This window comes from Drosophila sechellia, chromosome 3R (assembly GCF_004382195.2).
Source record: "Drosophila sechellia strain sech25 chromosome 3R, ASM438219v1, whole genome shotgun sequence".
Classification (NCBI taxonomy): domain Eukaryota; kingdom Metazoa; phylum Arthropoda; class Insecta; order Diptera; family Drosophilidae; genus Drosophila; species Drosophila sechellia.
Window position 1 is genome coordinate 14,145,812 of NC_045952.1, and position 18,659 is coordinate 14,164,470.

Consider the following 18,659-nt stretch of genomic DNA (forward strand, 5'->3'; position numbering starts at 1 on the left):
CTAATTTAATGCCGTTTATTGTGTACTTTTTTCTCTGTTTGGACCGCCCACAAATAATTTGCCCATGTTGGTTAAAAAAGGTTAATTACAATTTATTGCCAGCGCTTTTGTCGTTACGCTCACTTGATCTCTTTTCAAAGTCCCTGTCCTACGATCGCACAATTTTGATTGGGAACGGAACAAACGGCAGGCAACGTCAACAATTTAATTGCACATTTGCATTAGAGTGGAAAGTCTGACTCGTGGCCTGTCATCAGGGATTGCTACTGTTGCAGTTGTGTTGCATCTGATGTTGCTGCTGCAGTTTCTGCTGCAGTTACTGCTGCTCCTGGTGAGCGGTTTTCATTACGATTGCCTAGTTCAGGCCACGTTTGATTTCTTAATTGTCGCTAAATGCGGGACTCGCCAAACATTGTCTTTTCAGCCAGACAAAATGTTGTTGCTGCAGCTGATGTTGCAGCAGCAGCAGCAGCAGCAGCTATTGTTTTAGCATTATCGTCGATCATTTTGTTTGCAATGAGTTTTTGTGGTTGCTGGGCACACGAACTGAATGTTTGGGTATAGACACAGCTGTAAAGGAATTGTCGAGCGAGCGGCGATCATGGTGGTAATTTCCAAACGGCAACCGTATGCTGGTTGCTGCTTCAAGTGGGGTTCACATTTTAATTGCTTCCATTTCAATTTATTTTTATTTCTCTCGAAAGGAAATATATCCTGAAATGCTAAAGAGAAGTGCTGACAACTCACCCTTAAAGTTAGATACCTGCATAAAAATTCACTTAAATAGATCGTTGGCATTAGGGTTGCGTTCTTTTGTTTTCACGAATAATGCATAATGCCATCGATAACAAAAGCCGCTTGTGAGTGTTTCTAAGCTGCGATTAACTGATATATGGCTCTGTGACACGCCCACATCCGCCCCTTTCGGAGAGCCCAATTATGCGATTACTTACGTAATCCCCTCCGAACTTAAGCCTTAGTTCGCACCCACTCCCATTGCCACACTTTCACTACTTAAAACACTAAAATAACTTATATTTAGTTACTTCGGATGCGCTTAATTTACATTTAAATATAATTTTCGAGTTGCCCCTTTCTATACAATATTTCTCAGCGACAGTTTCTAATCGCTTTCGTTGACATCGAAAGGCAGTTTTCGATGGATTTTTTCCCTCCGATTTTTAATCGCTAAACTGTCTCATAAACCCCAAATTTTATTTGACAAGCGCGTTTGGCATACGAAAGCAGCTGATAAACTGAACAAAAAAAAAAACGAAAAATACAGAGTTGAAACGAACTTCTTTTTGATAGAAAATGCGAGTGAGAGAGGTCACTCGCGTGGCACATTAGTGGAAATTATGACGATTTTTCCCAATACAATAACTCAAAGTTATGCTGACAGCTATGGAACCGCGTATTATTAATTCAATTTGCTTTCGATTATCGCCGAAAATCCATTCGATCGTATAAAATCCAATCGCGCAGCCCAATTCGGTTAGCTGAATCGCTTTTTGAGATGTTAATGCGGTGGGCTAATCTTTGTGATTTAGATGCCACCGAGCAATAGACTTTTGTTTCTCATTATTTATGAGTGTAATTATAATAATTTTTATGCAAACTACGAAATACATGTTTACGTAAGCCGCCGCAGCTTTAATTAAACTTGAAGCAGGAAGTTGGTTCACTCTTGCTGCCCGAAAAAAAAAAAACATCACAAAGTATGGGTAGATAAATAAATATAAGCTGGACCGGCATTTGAGCCCCTTTTTGGGCCAATTTGGCCGGCGGATGCAAAACGCCATAACTCATGTGGCGGCGAAAATAATTTGATATCAAAGAGCGTCTGTCTGGAGATCGCATAAATTATATGAATGCAGTGAGAGGTGAGGTGTTAGAACCTTTTAGATCGTTGCTTATTCTCGGGTGTTGTTTTGCTGGATTTTTTCTTGTGTAGAATTTATGGCTGTTTAAACAGACAGATAAAGTTGGTGTCATTAGTGATTTATGGTGGGATTGCCTTTGATTGCGGTTCTGGCCAGAGTTCACCTTTCGGCCTGACATTGAATGGAAAAAGCCAAGCGCCGCTGAAAGTCGGTTCCGTGTGAATTCTGTTTTCGTTGCAACTTTCAAAGTAAAAAGAGACGCGGCAAATTAAGTCAAGGTGGGCTGCATTACTGGGTTGCATTACTCATGAACTCAACGCAGCGTATTGAATTTCATTCGGCGAGTGCATAAATATTATCCGCAAATGTGGGTGAATGGAATGCCGGATAGGATTTCGGATGTCGGATTTTAAGGCAGCTGAAAGCGAATCGCTATCAGGAATACACTTCAGATAAGCAAACTTTCCATGGAAGCCATACGGAATTCCGCGTATGAATGAAAGTATTGGAAAACTTGCGGCCTTTATTTGGCGATAAGATAGCGCGCACAGGAAGAAAATATTAGGACAGAACGTTAGCCAGATAAATCAAAATCGAAAGAATATCATTAGGTAACTTTAGAAAATCTCTATACCTACATTCTGTAAGGTAAGTTGAGTAATGAGGAATATAGCATAAGTATAATGCAGCTCAACTGTTTTAAGCTGGTAAAGCAATCATCTTTTGTTGAACAAGAAAAACTTCTCAGAATTCAAATGCACTAGTGGCAACTAATGGAAAGAAACACTTACGCTCCTGATAAGCTGGACATAAAAAGAAACCTATCAGCCAAAGCTGACCTCAATGAACTGGCTTTCAGTTGTCGATAGTGTTACATGGAAAGCCGCGCTTTTTGTACGACTTTAATGTGCGTAAAGTTACAAAAGTGTATATAGCAGTAGAAGGTTGAAATCAGCGATTCTATTATTAAAAATGTATATACAAATACTTTGTAATAATATTATGCCATTTGCATTATTTATCTTTAATATCGTATTCAAAACAGTTTTATGGTAAGCGTAATCCTAATCCCGAAGAGCATCCAAGTTATGTAAAATATGTGTCTGTTTGTTACAGCAGATATGAGGTATCATATAAATTAAAAATTTAATGGGCCTCTTGTTTTACTTGAGTACTTGAGTAAAAATCTCCTTGTTGCCTTTCATGCGTACGAATATTATAGCTATTGAAGTTTTATTTGTTGTGTTGCCTGGCTGGCAACTCGTTAATGTTAACAACTACGAAAACAACACCAGCAGCTGGGGCAAAAAAAAGCTGAAAAAGGCGCTGGACTTGCCCAAAAAAAGCAGTCGAAAAATGGAAATAATTTATTTATTTTTGGTGTGTGTTGTTGTAAGTTTTTGCCCATTTCAAGATGCCGCTGGTGTTGCTGCTGATGTTGCTGTGTAAACAAACTTAGAAGTTTCCAGCTGTGCGCGTTGATTGCCATACGACACGATGCGTTTTCAAATACAGCAAAAGCAGCAAAAATGAGGGAAAAAGCAGCTCGGATTGCGCATACGCCGTGTGTGCACAGTGCACACTGTTGTTTTGAACGAAAATAGCGAGGTGCTGTAAACATTTTCGAGGTACGCAATCAAGGCATAGGCTCGAACATAAAACACATTTAATTCGTATTTATGTTGGTTTTTTTCTGCTGTTTCATTACGAATTCCGTGCGTTTTTCCATGCTTTAAGGTGAATTTCATATTACGGCAAGTTGCTGTTATTGTGCCTAGTTTTTCATTAATTTCTCCATGACTGCGCACGTCAATCATACGCAGTGTTGTACGAACAATTCAAATGGTGAGTTGGCATTTATGGGCAGGTCAGTGAGGATGAATGAAAAGTGAAACTGATTTCGACTTCGATTTCGATTCCTTATTGTTAGCAATTTCTGGCTCTCTTTTATGGCTCTGAACCTTGAACCGCGTCAAGTGGCAAACATTCACGCCAGACGACAAATGAGCCGAGATTGATAAGTCGCCATTTATTTGTAAAAAGAATACATATAAATACTCCGGAGGCACATAGTCACGCTGTCGCTTATCTCGCTTCCTCTCCCACTTTAATTAGCCATTTTTATCGGCCCGCTCGGTGGCTGTCAATTTGGCTAAAAATAAATGATTACTGTCTCTAGTATATACAATATGATATCATGCCGCTTCGCTTTGCCAATTAAAACACAAAAAAAGCTGTCACTTTTTTTAATTTTTTCGTAAATTATAACTAGCGATAATCACAGCGTTGTGTGTTTTATTATTATTATTTTTCAACGCATTTCCAGAACTTGGTTTGGTCTAGTAATTAGCTGAGCATGGGCTTGGGTTGCGGTCGTCGCATGCGTAGCTCAAATTTCAAAACTACATGCACTTTGCGCAGATACAAAGCCGGTTAGCTAGTTGGCCATCTACTATAGTTGGCCGGATGGCCAGAGTCGCAGTCTCTCTGGGTGTGAAAAGATTTATGTGCTAGGCGAGAGCACACATCTCCGGTGGTTATCAATGCAGCAAAAGCCACAGCAGCCATTCACCCGGGCAATTCCAGTTTCCAGTTTCCAGACTTCAGATTTCATTGTGAGCGGCCTCTTCTTTATGGTCTGCTCAGCTTTTTATAACTCTTCGATTTATATTGATTTGTAATGCACATAAAAAGCAGGCTGATTTTATATGCATGCAGTTGACCTTGTCTGTGGCCAGGACCGCATCGCTGAGATGTGTGTGGTGATGTGATGTCGTTTAAATGCTCTTAGTTACCAAATCCTGAAGGTCGTTTTCAAAACCCAACAAGTGTTGCATGTGCATGCGCATGTGCATGTGCAACATGTCAACAATCAGCAGTCCGGCGACCAGGTGACATAACCACCTACAAGCCAGACTTCCAGACAATCCCGACATCTGGGCCGTATCGCATATCTTTCTTACCTGACTGCCTGCCTGCCTGGCTGTCCGAAATTCCAAAATTGAAACACTTGTGCTGGCAAATATTTTAGCCAGCTTTTTGAGCTGGCAGAATTTGTTAGAAAAGCGCAACGCCAACCGACACTTGGGCAGATAAAGGCGAAAACATGCTGTGAAAAAATAATATTATGTGCCACAAAAGAGCCCGGCGCACATGACAATGTGTAAATTTATGGCCGTCGTTGTTGTGCACTCGAATTGCATAAGTTCACCTGGGCTTTAATGCACAGCGGGCAAATAGCAAAATATTTGTATTTGCTTTATTAATTAAGCTGCAGCTTAGCTGCAGCAATATTTGCCTATGCGATGAATATCTCCCATAATATTTGGCAACGCATTTGATGCCCGACCAACAGTGTCAACAGAAATCGAATGGGCAAACGAAAAGAGATTCACGGAAGTGTATTTTAATTGCAGCTGGAGTTTTGGATAAAACGAAACCCAAAACTTGCAAAAACTTCAAGCAACAAAGCTGAGGTATAATCAGTAAACTGCAATATTCGAAATGCTTATCTCTGCTTGATTATTTTTAAATAATCGCTCATTTTTGTTGCTACTTTCCTATCACTCAATAACAAATAGATATGGTTATCTAAAACAATTTTAATGGCAGGTATTCACCGTCAAATTATTCACATTCTGCAATTATCACAGTGGCAGATAAGTCCCAGAAGTAACCCGATCAACAGATTCGGTTTCTCGACTCGCCATCAAATGAAATTCCAATTAAAATTCTACGGCGTTTGTGGGGGCGTATGTGTGTGTGGGGATCGGATTTGTTTGTCTTAGAAATGGGCCACAGTTAGTTAATAGTATTTAGGCCGGCCTTTGGGCCATGACAAGGCACTTCGCCGCATTTTCCGTGGAAAATCACGGCGAAATCCCGCGTCGCTGATTAAAGAGGCTTTCACCGCATATGGGTCAGCATCGTCACCTTTCGCCAGCCGAAATCGGTAAATAGGGCATATAGTCATAGACTTGGATATATACAATACCCAAAGCTTCACATGCTGATCTGCTTCTAATGAACCACGTGTGCCGGGGCAAAGTTAACTCTTTTCCAGGCGTAGGTGTTTGACCCTCAACCCAAACGCTGTTATTTATGTTAATTTCTGTGGCGGCTCTTCGAAATATTCTTCTACAATTAGTCGACTTTTGGTGGGCTTTTTTCTTCATTCGATTCTGCCTCTTCGCTTCGTTTCGCCTCGCTCAATCAATTTAAATACATTAATCAATTTCCATGGCTAAGTTTTTTTTCCTTCGAACATTTCTTTTTCGTGTTGGGTGCGCTGATCGCAGCGAAAAAATAACAACAATTTAATTATAACAACAAACAGCTAGAGCGACAAACACATCGGGTATATCTGAAATTGATATCGTGACTTTGTGTAATTTGTAATTTACGATGAGATCACTTCCTCCAACAATGTATCAAGTCAGTCGAGCCATTCCCGAACAGACATCGTTAGTCGCATTGTGCTATTTTTTGTCCCCTGAGCTTCAAGTCCCAGCATAAATGCACTGAGAACAATTGTTGTCAGTTGCATAGAATGGCAGGGATCAAATCAAACTAGCAACCTAATCAAATTCATGTACTATATTTTTAAACTTACTTACTTTACCAAAGAACTATTTTAACCAATTTTCCCAGTGCACACATACATCAATTCGACTGGCTGGCTCAGCTATTTTCTGCGAGGAGCAAAGACAAAAACAGGGGAGCAAGCCCGAGTTTTCTGTGACAAGATAAGAGTCGGCTGCCCCCCTTTTGACCCCCCTTTTTGGCTTGTGCCCCACACTTTTGGACAGACCAAAGCGACGTCCTGCTCATCCATCCAAATAGGAGAGAAAGAAAAACACAAAGGGGAAAATTTGCATTCGCAGGCCATTCATTCGAAGAGGAAGCTTTGTTTTTGCGCATACATTAGAATTGGCATTCAACGCCAGATGAAATCTCAATGCGCAATTGTGGACGCTAGCTAAACGAAGGGCAACAGGAAAATGCAAATCATTTGCAACATTTTCGAATCGCACACCGAATTAGACAATCAAACAAATTATGTCAGCTGGAACAGCTTTTAATTGGGCTTTGTATCTGCCAGTCGATCTAATTAACCGCTTCCATTTTCAGAGCTCCTCCGCTGCTTTGTGTGATCTTTGCCGGGCAAGAAACCTTGATCTAATGACCGACCCATTTCCGCTTTTCGGTATCCAAATCTTTTTTTTTTTGGCCACAAGCTTATTTTCCAAGTCCTTGACCTTAGAGCTGCCCATTATGGTTGGTTTTTTTTTCTTGTAAGCACCGGTTGTAAAATGTATATTTTCTTACGATTTCCAGTGAGCGCCGCTTGAGGTCTTTGTATTTTTACGTCCGGTCTTTGAACTCATCAAACTTGGTACATTACAAAACGCTTGTCGTTGTCTCATAATTTTCTGGTTTTCAGTGGAGTATTTTTCTCGTCAGTTTTTCACTTTTATTTGTACTTTTTTTTTGCGCTCAGCCATGGCAGCAAAGCCGTTTAATTAGCTGTAGACCGGCAATGCTACAAAGCCCACGCCCCAGTGGAGATTCTCGATCATGTCGCAATATCAACTGGCAGCCGAGTTGGGCAGAGATATGTCTTATTGCTGATTACCGGGGGACAGATTTCCAAGTGTCAGCAGCATATTTAATGCCTACACTCGATGGAGTTTCGATGGACCAGTGGCGTTGGTAGTTGGGAGTTGGAAGTCTGGAGTCTCGAGTCTGGAGAATGGACTTTGCTTCTGATCCTGCTGTTCTGCCTACGTTGCCAGCTATTGATTTGTCACCCGATGGCCGTTCCTGTCTGCCAGTTGGGCGGCTGATGGCGACTCCTTAAACCGTTCTGACAGCCGCCGGCGGAGCGTGTGGGCAACGCCCGACTGGTCAGTTGCCCGGACTCCGACTGACAGCCCAGAATATGCCGCCATAATTCCGCAAAATGTCGCGCGTAGGTCGCTAATCAGATTTTCTCTTGCGATACTGCAATGGTGCAGATGCTCTGCGATTGCGCGAAGCTATGGACGCTATGCTGATTTTAATTACCCATCGGAGCTGGCAATTAAATCCTGGGTGGCCCAGTCAATATGCACAGGGGAAAATAAGAGGTATCTCTGTGGTTTTGAAAAGTATTAAATCATCTGTGCTTTAAGAGGAAGTCATACTTAACAGTACTGTTAATCTAGCTTAAGTTTGTTTAATTATTTTAAAAATTATTGTTTATTCATAAAAAAAAATCTCTTTTATATAGGGCACTAACACAGGCAGCAAATTTCCCAAACTGTCTAATTGATGACCTATATGTGCTGATATTCTTTTTTTTTCACTGCAACGAGAGTTCAACTGTCCGTTTTTGGGGCATTAAAATTCGTCATAAAAATTCAATTGAACGAGAACGGAGTGAGGGAGCCTCAGACTCGCTTTTCATATGTGCCGCAACGATTGTGCAGCGGTTGCATAATGCCCCACAGACAGTGAGGCACACACGCACGCACACACGAGAGGGTTAATTTCAGTTAAGGCAGCAGCAAAAGCAATAGCAAGAGCAAAGCAACAGCAAAGCAAAGCAAAAGCAAGGAAAAAGCAAACAAGCCCAAAGCGGCGATCCCACAGAATTGGTTGTGTGGTCCCAGAGTCAGACCGAAAAAACCGAGCCCATGGCGGACATTTGGCCTGGCGAAAAAAAACAGCGGGGAAAACAACAACTTGAAATTACCGCCGCCAATTTAATAGTCACACTTGTGGCACCCAGGCAGATTCAAAGTTGGAATTACGTGGAGGCTCCCCAGCAGCACATCGCCATCGAAATCGGCATCTGTATCTGTATCCGACTCTGAATCTATCTGCAACGCAGACTGCGGCACGCAATGCTCGCTTGGGCATTAAATGCTTCTTAGAAATGTAAAGATACAAAACGTTGTTTCTCTATTCGAATAGTGGGCCCGAGGGAAGGGTCGGGCAGATCTGGCTGCTGTGGGGGTGAAGGATCATTGCATCCACTTCCACAGATGCTGCATCTAAACATACAGCTAGGGTCACTAGTTTAGGACCCACACATGCTGCGTTTCTTCGATGAGGCATACATATGTCTCAGGAATAATTACCAAACCATTCTTATAAGCATCTCTTCTATATTAAATCTACACATAAAATATGTTTAAGGAGCCATAATATTAAGTATTATGTAACAGTAAAACCAATAACCTATTTGATAAATTTTCACATCTTCTAAAGCCCCCCACTAATTTGCATAACTATTATTCCGACTCCAAGTGTTCGAATGTATGTAGATTGTTTAATTTCGCTTAGTGGCTGTAATAGTTCTTGAGAAAATGTGCAGCCTCATCGTAATGATGTTGGTAAATACTCGTAAGCCAACATAGAGCCGGCAAGGTCCCTCTAAAAGGTTTCGTAGCAGGCGTTAATGGGTTTTTGATTGTTTATAGCATGGGTTTCAAGGTTGTTGCCGATCAAAGGGGGCTGCTGCGAAAGGTTAAGGGTTACGAATTGGGGGTCTACCAATTGCCATACGGCTAAGGCCAGGGATGAAGGCTATTAGCTGGGCCATTAAGCATAATACGGCTTTAGGGCCCCTTTCCCTTTCCACACGGTCTGTGTAATTGAGACTTTTTGTTTGGGCAATGCATTTCCTTAAAAGACCCGCCGCCGCCGACCAAATTATGTTTTCAGCAGCGATCGATCAAATGGGGAATCGAATCGAATGGCTGACAAACGCAAACACAGATGCAGGCCACCGTTATTAAAGCAGAGTATCGTGTGTCAACTGAGGCATTCGCACAGCCAGACAAAACGACAGGCAGACCGACAGACAGACAAATCGGATACACATGGAGAAAAAAGGGGAAAGGGACGGGTCTGCCAGAAAGATATACAGATATACAGATAGATAGACAGGCGGGCAGACAGACAGACGGTTAGGCAAACAAACCAGCGCCATATGTGCGCCTCATATCGCCGATACATAACTCATACGGGGCATGCGAGTCGAAACTCAAACTCTAACTCAATCTGCAGCTGAGAGGCAAACGCAACAGAAAACTACCGTTTGATCGATCGTTTTGATTAGAAATGCAACACATTTCTATATGATCTGTCACACAGGCCGCAAAAGTCTGCTTTGGCATTTGCGGTCTCGGCGGCAGACAAGCGAAATGTTTGTTAAAGTGAAATTAACGTCGCCAGCCAACTGCAGCCACCAATCAACAATGCTGGCTCAAACCCAGGCTCAGATGCACCACCACACCACGCACCAATCAGCACTTAGAGAAAAATATAGTGATCTAAATAAATAAATACCTTACAGTTTGATAGCGCCATATAATTGATATTAGCCCTCAAAATAAATATGTAAAATGAAAAAGTAAATTAAGGAAGATATATATATATATATAGTGTGTTTTCTTGCTTTCCAAAGCATCTATCTAAGTATTTCTTGCGGTCTATAAAGCCCATGCCACAGCGATGATCATCATTCCATCCCCAGGCAAGCCAAACCGCGTCTGTTTCTGTTTCTGTTTCAGTATCGGTGGCAGCAGCAGCTTTTCCGTGGCATGCAGTTGTCGCCATCGCAGCTGAGTCGTCGTCGCCTTGTCGCGCATTTTCTGCGTGGTTGTCGTGGCTCGTCCCCAGAAGAAGAAAAACACCACGGGCCAGGTTAAAGCCAGGGAAAAACAGCTCTAGCCCATTTCCAAATGCAAGCGTCCTCTATCGCTCACCCACTCTCACCCGATCGCGCTGTCTCGCTCTCATGTGCGTTTTTGGTTACGGGCTTAATTTACAATTAATGAAATTCGATCGTTTTATTAACTGTACATTTTGCATGATTTATGCCCCCAACTGCCGCGGGTATTGAAACGGTTTTTGACAATTTTCCACTGCTTTTCGTGCATTTCACGTTTTTATGTCACCCGCTCTGTCCATTAACCTTCATTAGGCTTAGGGGGCTATTAACACCCCCCATCCCAAGCTGCCATTGCTTTTGACCATTTATGGTTCGATTGCATTGCCCGCGATGACAATTTCTATCGGCGATTGCACAATTAAACTCTATTTATTTATTTGTTTCGCTTAATGAACTGTGTGAAAACTTTACGATGTCTCAAATATTGTGCCCAGGCCAAAACAATTGCCACACCCCCAACCACATGTTTAATCGCATAGGCAATGCAAGTACACTGGAAAAAACAGAAGACTGGAATTTACATAGATAAATCTCATTTATGGACCTATACTTACAAATATGCAGTTTGGTTTACATGACACTGAAATACTAAGTTCTTCTTGTTCAGATTAACTGATGATATAATAAAACACTAAACTGGTGCATGTTTAATTAATTTTGAAATTAAGCTTTTAAATTAAAGCGTAAAAATTCCGATTTTCTGCGTATCAGTGTAACAAAGCCACCACGCAACTTGTCTCAGTTTTCGTATTGTTTTTTGTTTTTTTTTTTTTTTGTTTGCTGGCCAAGCTGCTCGCGCATTTTTGTGCAGCGCAAATTGTTATTGCGCAATTTTCGGTTTTGGGGGAATTGAATGCAATAGCCACAAACTGGCAGACAGACAAGAAAAAATACGAAACACACACAAAATGCGCCTAATTGTCGCTCTTTCAGCTGTCGTACATAACACTTTGTTTTTTGCTAATTTTCTGTCACCTGTATCGTTTTTTAAATGCACTTTTTTCGCAGACAATAGAGCGCTGTGCCATGAATACGGGAAAAAATGCAGGAAAGATGGCTAAGAGGGCACGTGACTGATGATTTTTTATGGGAGAAAATAATAAGAATGAGAATAAGAATAAGAATTGGGTTCATCTTTGTCTTCTGTGTGACTCACTTGACACAGTTGCAGTTACCAGTTTGTTGCCCTTTGTTTTCGGCTACCGGGAATTATCATCTCCGAAAGGCCGGGGAATCTCTTCTTTCTTTCTGACACCGTGCAACCGTTAAAATTGCATGCCTCGACATTGGCCATTATCAAACTAAGGCATCAATCTGCCAGAACCAGAGCCGCACAATTGCAAATTGCCAGGGCAATTACGACTCGAAAGTCTTGGTCGGTTGGACGGGGAAGGGGGCCAAAATGGAGCAGTCGACTGCGGAAACACGTTTTAGGCCCGGCTAGAAGATACAGATACAAATGCGGATACTATTCGAGTCAGGTCCAAACAGCATGCCTACCAACTTTGCTGGCCAGCTGGGCGATTATGTAATTTACAAGATCTTGCCGCTGCCTCAGTTGCATCTCCAGAACGCAATCGAGCGCACCTATTGTATTGTACTCATATTGCATGGGCGGCTAAATCATCTTTAATACCCAAATTTAAAACGAAATAATCGTAAATAACTGGGTTAATTTGTAACGCTTCCCTGCATGCGTAATGAACCATGCAGCCCGATTAGAAGAGCTATTCGGTTCGGCTCACCCAGAAAGCTGGCGGGAAATCTGAATGAAAATGAAATTCAATTAACGCTGTCAAATCAAAGAAACGCAGATAGAACTAGATTGGTTTTAAAGTACAGTGGGCACTTGGAAACTTGAAGCTACAGTGACATATAGGCGATTTATGAATACAAATTTATGTCGTTCTTTTTAAGTTAACTACCACTGTAGAGTAGCTAATAACTTCCATAAAAATATCACAATACTTTTGTTAAATGCTTAATAATCTTTATTTGGTTATTATTTCTAAAACTTCAAATTTCCACCACTAGCGAGAGCTGACTGTATGTGCCTTGGAATGTTTTAGTGGCATCTAGTCAGCGGCTGTCAAGTTCAAAGTTATAAATGTGCCAGGGATCGTGCGGAGTTTATTTAATTTCCATGATTTCGTTATGTTTGCTGGCAGCATACAAAATCAGTTCACAAATCTTTTGTGGGCACCTTTTTAGCCTTTTTTTTGTAAGTTTTCAGTTTCTTGTGTTTTGTATTTCCTGCGCTGCATTTGAAAGTCGCAATCGGAGAATAATTCTGTCATTGAGCGGCGCAACGAGCCCGGGGATCAATTACCTTTCAAAACCAATTTGCATTTGAAATGCATAACGAAATCGTGTGCACACAATGCAATATTTTGGCAGTCACACGCTGGGCCAGCTAAGTTGGCAGTTGTTCATTGTTCACTTTTAGCCAGCTGATTGGCAGGCTTTCAAATTGCGAATCAAGCGGCATCAAATGGGAAAATGAAAATGGAAAATGCAGGTGGTTCGCCAGTTCGGTGGCACCCACACACCGTCTTATCTCCCTTTGGCAGTTGCTCATTATTGCAACAGTTGCAACTCGACTTCGGCTTTAAAACTATATATATATACGTGTATATCCATATAGCTCGTTTTTATGGCCAAAGGTGTGTCAGTAGTTGCAACTGCCATTTGTTGTTCGATCGGTTCGATCAATAAGCTCTAGGCACGCAAGCTCTCCACTTTTCCACTTGGGGTCTTGAGCCCGCGATCATCTCTTGGCAAAAATATGGGTTAATTCGGTGCCCAGTTTTGTCTTATTTTCATTGCTGATGAACAATTTTCGGTAACTCTTACTTTTGATTAGGCCATGAGTCTGCAGATTTGCGGGATTAATTCTTGAAAAGTAAATCTGGCGATGATTTGTCAACTATTCGAGTGGCTTGCTTTCTTTCGCAGCGCTCTTATTTTTCTGGGTTAGAAAAACACAAAGATTTCGAGAGGGGCGGCTTTCATTTTCAGATGCGCGATGTTGTGTAACATTTCCTCCTCATTTTTCCACTGCATTTTGTCATGCAACTAGCCACAAACTCAGCGCAGTCGTAAATTATGACAGCCTGTCTATAATTAATCAAAGCACTAGGGCCGCCGTCTACTGGGGCAGTTAGTCTCAATTAACACACGCAAATTGGCCAGAGCTGACAGGGCTCGATCTTCCAGCCATTTGCCATGGGTAAAACTGTAGAAATATGCCAGGCATTTGAAAGTAAAAACAGCACACCGCACCTACCGGAATTTGTTATACATTTAGTATAGAATGCGAGATGCATTGTTAGTGGCGAATAGTGAGTAGTGAATAGTGACTGGCTCTCGGCCTTTTGTGTCGCTCAACCAGTTTAGAAATTCTACTGGTTTCAGTTTGGGCTTTGAGTGACGACCATGGCGAAACCTGATGTGCCACATCGGGCGATTTGTATTCCAAATGACGTCTGGTTCCGTTCCGTTGGCCAGGAGGCTACGTACTATATGTCAGCTGATTGAATTGCAAAAGGAAGGATGGTAAATGCGAAAATGGAAAAATGGAAAACAACGAACACGAAGACGACTCGCTTGGGGTTGTGTTGTTTGGAAAATTGTGCAAGCTGCTCTGCAAGTTATATGAGACATTTCGCAATCAACGTCACTCGTCTTGGCCTTGTGCTTCCCGAACATATTGGTCAGTTCTTCAGCAAGAAAAATACGGCATGTTACTCAAGCTGGGTTTCTGTATAATCGTCGGTATTTTGAATGGTTTAGAGGCTATGTCGTAGATTTATGTACCTTTTAACTAGTACAAATCGTCGAATATAACATTTGTTTCCTCCGCATCTTCAACTCATCACCCGCTAATATATGCCGCATTGCATTATCGATTTGCTCGAAGTTTTATGGCCCAAACTTGGATCGAGTTGTGTCAATTTATTTTTGTGTCCAGCTGGGCAAACGAAACTGGCCTAGCAACCTTTAAACAGCGAACTACCTGCTTTCAGCTGCTCAGCTGTTTGCTTAACTTGGCTTAAATTTATGCATTTAGTCAAGGCATTTATCATGCAAAACATACAGCGTGAAATTAGCATATAACGCACTGCGTGCCAATATTTTTGTTGGACCCTCCAAACAAAAGCCCAACTATCTTAACGATTGCCTTGATTAGTTGACAAATAAACTAACCTTCATTTTTTGGCTTTCTCTTTGCAGAGTTTGGAATCGCCGGGATATTTTGCATGAAAATTGCAGCAAAAAAAGGTATGTAACAAATTTCTTAATTAACTGAAAAGCTAAACTTTCCCAGTGCCGAGAAAATATGCCAATTAAGTCAATAAATATTTGCCAGCTGCTATTTACGTTTTGACACCGAGCAGCAATACAGATATCCAAAAATGCTTTTACATTTTACAAATGGCAGACGAACAGGCTTTTGAGCCGCACAGAAATCATTTATGTTAATCAACACATGTTTTTTTCGGAGTCATTGGCTCTGGGGGAATTCTTTTTTTTTTTTTTTTTTTTTTTTTGGTTTTTTGCCTGACTTGAGTTGTTGTAGCGCTGGCCTGGCTTTTTCTATATATTATAAAAGGCCCAAAAACGCAAAGCAAAATAAATATATACAGAAAACGTGTTTGTGAGTGTCGCACAAAAAGCAAAATTCAAATTCAAATTGTGCCCCGTTGAAATTTGCGCTAATGTTGCCATTTGTGTTGCTGCTGCTGCTGCTGCTGCTGCTGCTGCTGCTGCTGCTGCTGCTGCTGGGCAAGTTTGAGGTTGCTCGTGTGCTGCTGCTGCTGCTGCGGTTGTTGCTGCTGCTGCAGCCGATATGATGTTGCTGTATGCCGAGTTATTTTTGGTATGGGGCATGCCTTGGCTATAAGGCCGCCCCATGCCGAACAAGATTTCTGCGCCAGCGCAAAAAACTCCAAAGTCAGATATTCAGCGTTTCTTGTTTCTAATTCCCATGCAAATATGTACTGCCATGTCATGTTGCTTCTGTTGTTGCTCCCCAACTGTTTGCATTTCAATAAGCGTACACACGATTTCGGAATATCTCAGTTCTTTCGGGCAATAAGAGATTCTCGTGAACTGGCTGTGACTCAAATCAAAGTCAAATATTTCCAAATCGAATTCGCATTAATGTATCTAAAGCGGGCTGTGCCAAAAACGGTGGGGAAATCAACAAAAGCAACGACATTTCTGATAACTAATACTTTGGAAAGAGCCATAAAAATAAACAAAGAGAGATAACGAGTTCGTTTCTGCCGCCCAGGTAGAACGGAAATCGTCAGTTTGGCAGAGAAACGAGAGCAACTGCAGAGAAGACAGCTTTAGCCGTTAAGAAATATTACGCATACGCAGAGTTAGTGACTCACGAAGCCAGTCACTGAAAGCCGCACTCAAAACCTTGCTGATTGAAATTGGTTTGTCATGGAATCTTAACTGAAATCCGTCAGAGATAACCGCACTCTAAAACCAAATCACAAAAGGGCAATCAGTCGAAAACAAATTGTAAAATACATACCGTCATTGCTGGGATTTCCCCAATGCGAAAAAAATATAAAACTGAACTATAAAGCATGTAGATGTATTTTCTAATAGGAAGCAGATATGAAAATATTTACGTAAGTAAAATTTACACTGAGTAAAATATTCTACACAAATTGGCATAACATTTCGCGCAGTGCACGATGATCGACAATCAAGCTGGCTTTAACAGCCTGATTATGCCTAAATTGCCACTCAAAGGGCTTCTAAAGTGTCGGTTGTGCTGTTGTTCATCTACTCACCAGTTGACCATAAAGCCAATCCAAACAAGTGCCTAGATGGCCAGATTTGCTTTAATCTTGTGATTTGTTTGGGTTATGCTTATGCTGCCTTTCAGAATGCAGAAAGGCAAAGAGATCCCGACGATCCCCCCAGATTCATTACCGATCCCGGCGGGGAATCCGAGTGCCCAGCGTTAATTCGTGTGCGCTGCTTATGAGGTTGACATGCCGAACGAATCCAATTGGGCCGGGCATTATTTTATGGGATCCCTTTTATCCGGGCACCGCATAAACTCACACTTAAAATCAATAAACGTAGACTGGCCCGCCCAACGGCAAATTGCATTCGACATGTGTAAGCCGATAAAACTATAAAATAGCACAAACTTATGACAACAATAAACATAAACAATTCCGGGCGAGAGATGAGCCCTAAAACCGATTTGCCAAATACAAAAATGTAGAACCAAAACCGCAGATACCGCAGCGAATTACCAAGCCAGGATTCAGTTGCTGTGGCCATAGAGTATAGAGTTGTTGGTACATGCGTAAACAAGTATTTTTATGGGGCTCCGGCCATGGGGCATAAAAGGATGCCCCACGGCTGTGGACCAGCACAGGATGATGGGACACGGCCATAAAGGCACTTAATTGCCATTTTATTACCACAGCTATTAGGCCACAGTTGGCAAGGCGAGGCCAGACATTCAGCCAGTCCGTCAGTTAGTCATTCAGTCATTCAGTCTGTTGGACTTTCATTAGAAGCTTCGAGCGAGGAACTCCTGCCCAACGGATTGGGCTTCACTTTCGCCTCAGAAGTTCGCCATTCGCAGTGAGGCATATTGCACCACATTTGCATCAACAACAACATCCGCTGAAATCACTGTTTCTTGTTGATTCTGCACACTGAGCAAATGTGAGTTAGTGAGTAGCAGATAGTCTGAACAATATATATTTTAATATTTTTGGAAGTAAGCTTGGTAAATTATTTCGATTGATTTATACTGAATGTATGAATTTCTTTAGAAACTTCACTTGCTGAACTTATTTTTAAGTCCCATGTGCTTAGTTTTCTTTCAGTGCACGCCAGCTTTTGCTCTTTGTCTGCCACATGCAAAGTGGCTCCCTTCAGCGACTGCAGTGCCATCCGGCGATATCTTTAATGAAATCTGCATGTTGTGCGCTTTAACAAGCATTCTGCTTGTCTACTCATGTCGCCCTCCCCCGATATCTAAGTGTCTCCATCTCCCTAGCCGTGTGCCGTTGCGATCCTTTTGTGCGAGGAATGGGATTGGGGATGGGAATCCAAGATCCCAGATCCCGGATACCCGGATACCAAGCAAAAGAACCCAAAGAACAGAGAACAACAGCCCGAGCCTGTGGCTAGATCACCAACTTAGTTGTGGGGACGGGCAGATCTTGTTAGCGTAAATATTAACTTGTAAATATGATGATGCCCTCATGGAAATTGTACGAATTGCTGATAAATATCATTAGGTCGCAACTCGAGTCCCTACTTTGTGGGTGCATCTGCATCTGTGTGTGTGTGTGTGTGTGTGTCGGGATTGCATTTCGCCTGGCAATTCTATTAAGATTCTTATCTAAAGTGCTTGTACAACCTATTTGTTGTGTACGGCCAGTACTCACCGAGTGTACTCGTAATTGTTTAGCAAATCAGTGGTGAGTTGAAAGCTGAAAGCATTGCCAAGCCATGATTGTTGCTATTGTTCGGCTGATTACACAGTAGTAACTGACAATTTGCCATCGATTTTTGTTGGTTTTTCAAGCGGCTAAGCTGCCGGCTACGCCCTCATGCTTATTAAATAATGTTGAAATTGCTGAGCATAGAAAAAAAATCTATATATTGTAGAATTATTGAAAGGAGAAATGAATAAAATGTTTTTCAAACCTTAAAGCTATTATTTGAGTCCCAAGCCATCAGAATTCCAAGCAGACATCGCACGCTTTGTGCTCGTAAATATACTTTCTGAAGAATAGAACTTTATAATAGGGCTGGACTAGGCCTGTGAAATTCAAGCGACTTTCCTCTTGGAAAGCGACCATTCAAGACCGCAACAAAGACGTGACAAATATCCCAAACGAGCTACTTTAAAGCGTGGGAGTTGCATTCACTCCAAGTTCATGGGAATGAATGCAATGGAAATCATTGGCGCCACTCTCTACACTTCCCTTCTACTCAACTTTGTTTGGTTTGGTTGGGCTTGGGTTATGTGTTGGTTCGGGGCCACCGTGATAAAGTCA

The 18,659-nt window shown here is 41.8% G+C and overlaps 1 protein-coding gene across 3 annotated transcripts in view; it reads left to right on the forward strand.

The window, feature by feature from the left end:
• The window catches only part of LOC6606400, an 88,968-nt gene that overhangs the window by 14,406 nt on the left and 55,903 nt on the right, over positions 1-18,659 (forward strand). For all 3 annotated transcript variants that reach the window (XM_032723246.1, XM_032723248.1, XM_032723247.1), the window contains one exon: positions 14,839-14,886. The gene's annotated coding sequence lies outside the window, so the exon portion shown is untranslated. The remainder of the gene's footprint in view (positions 1-14,838; positions 14,887-18,659) is intronic.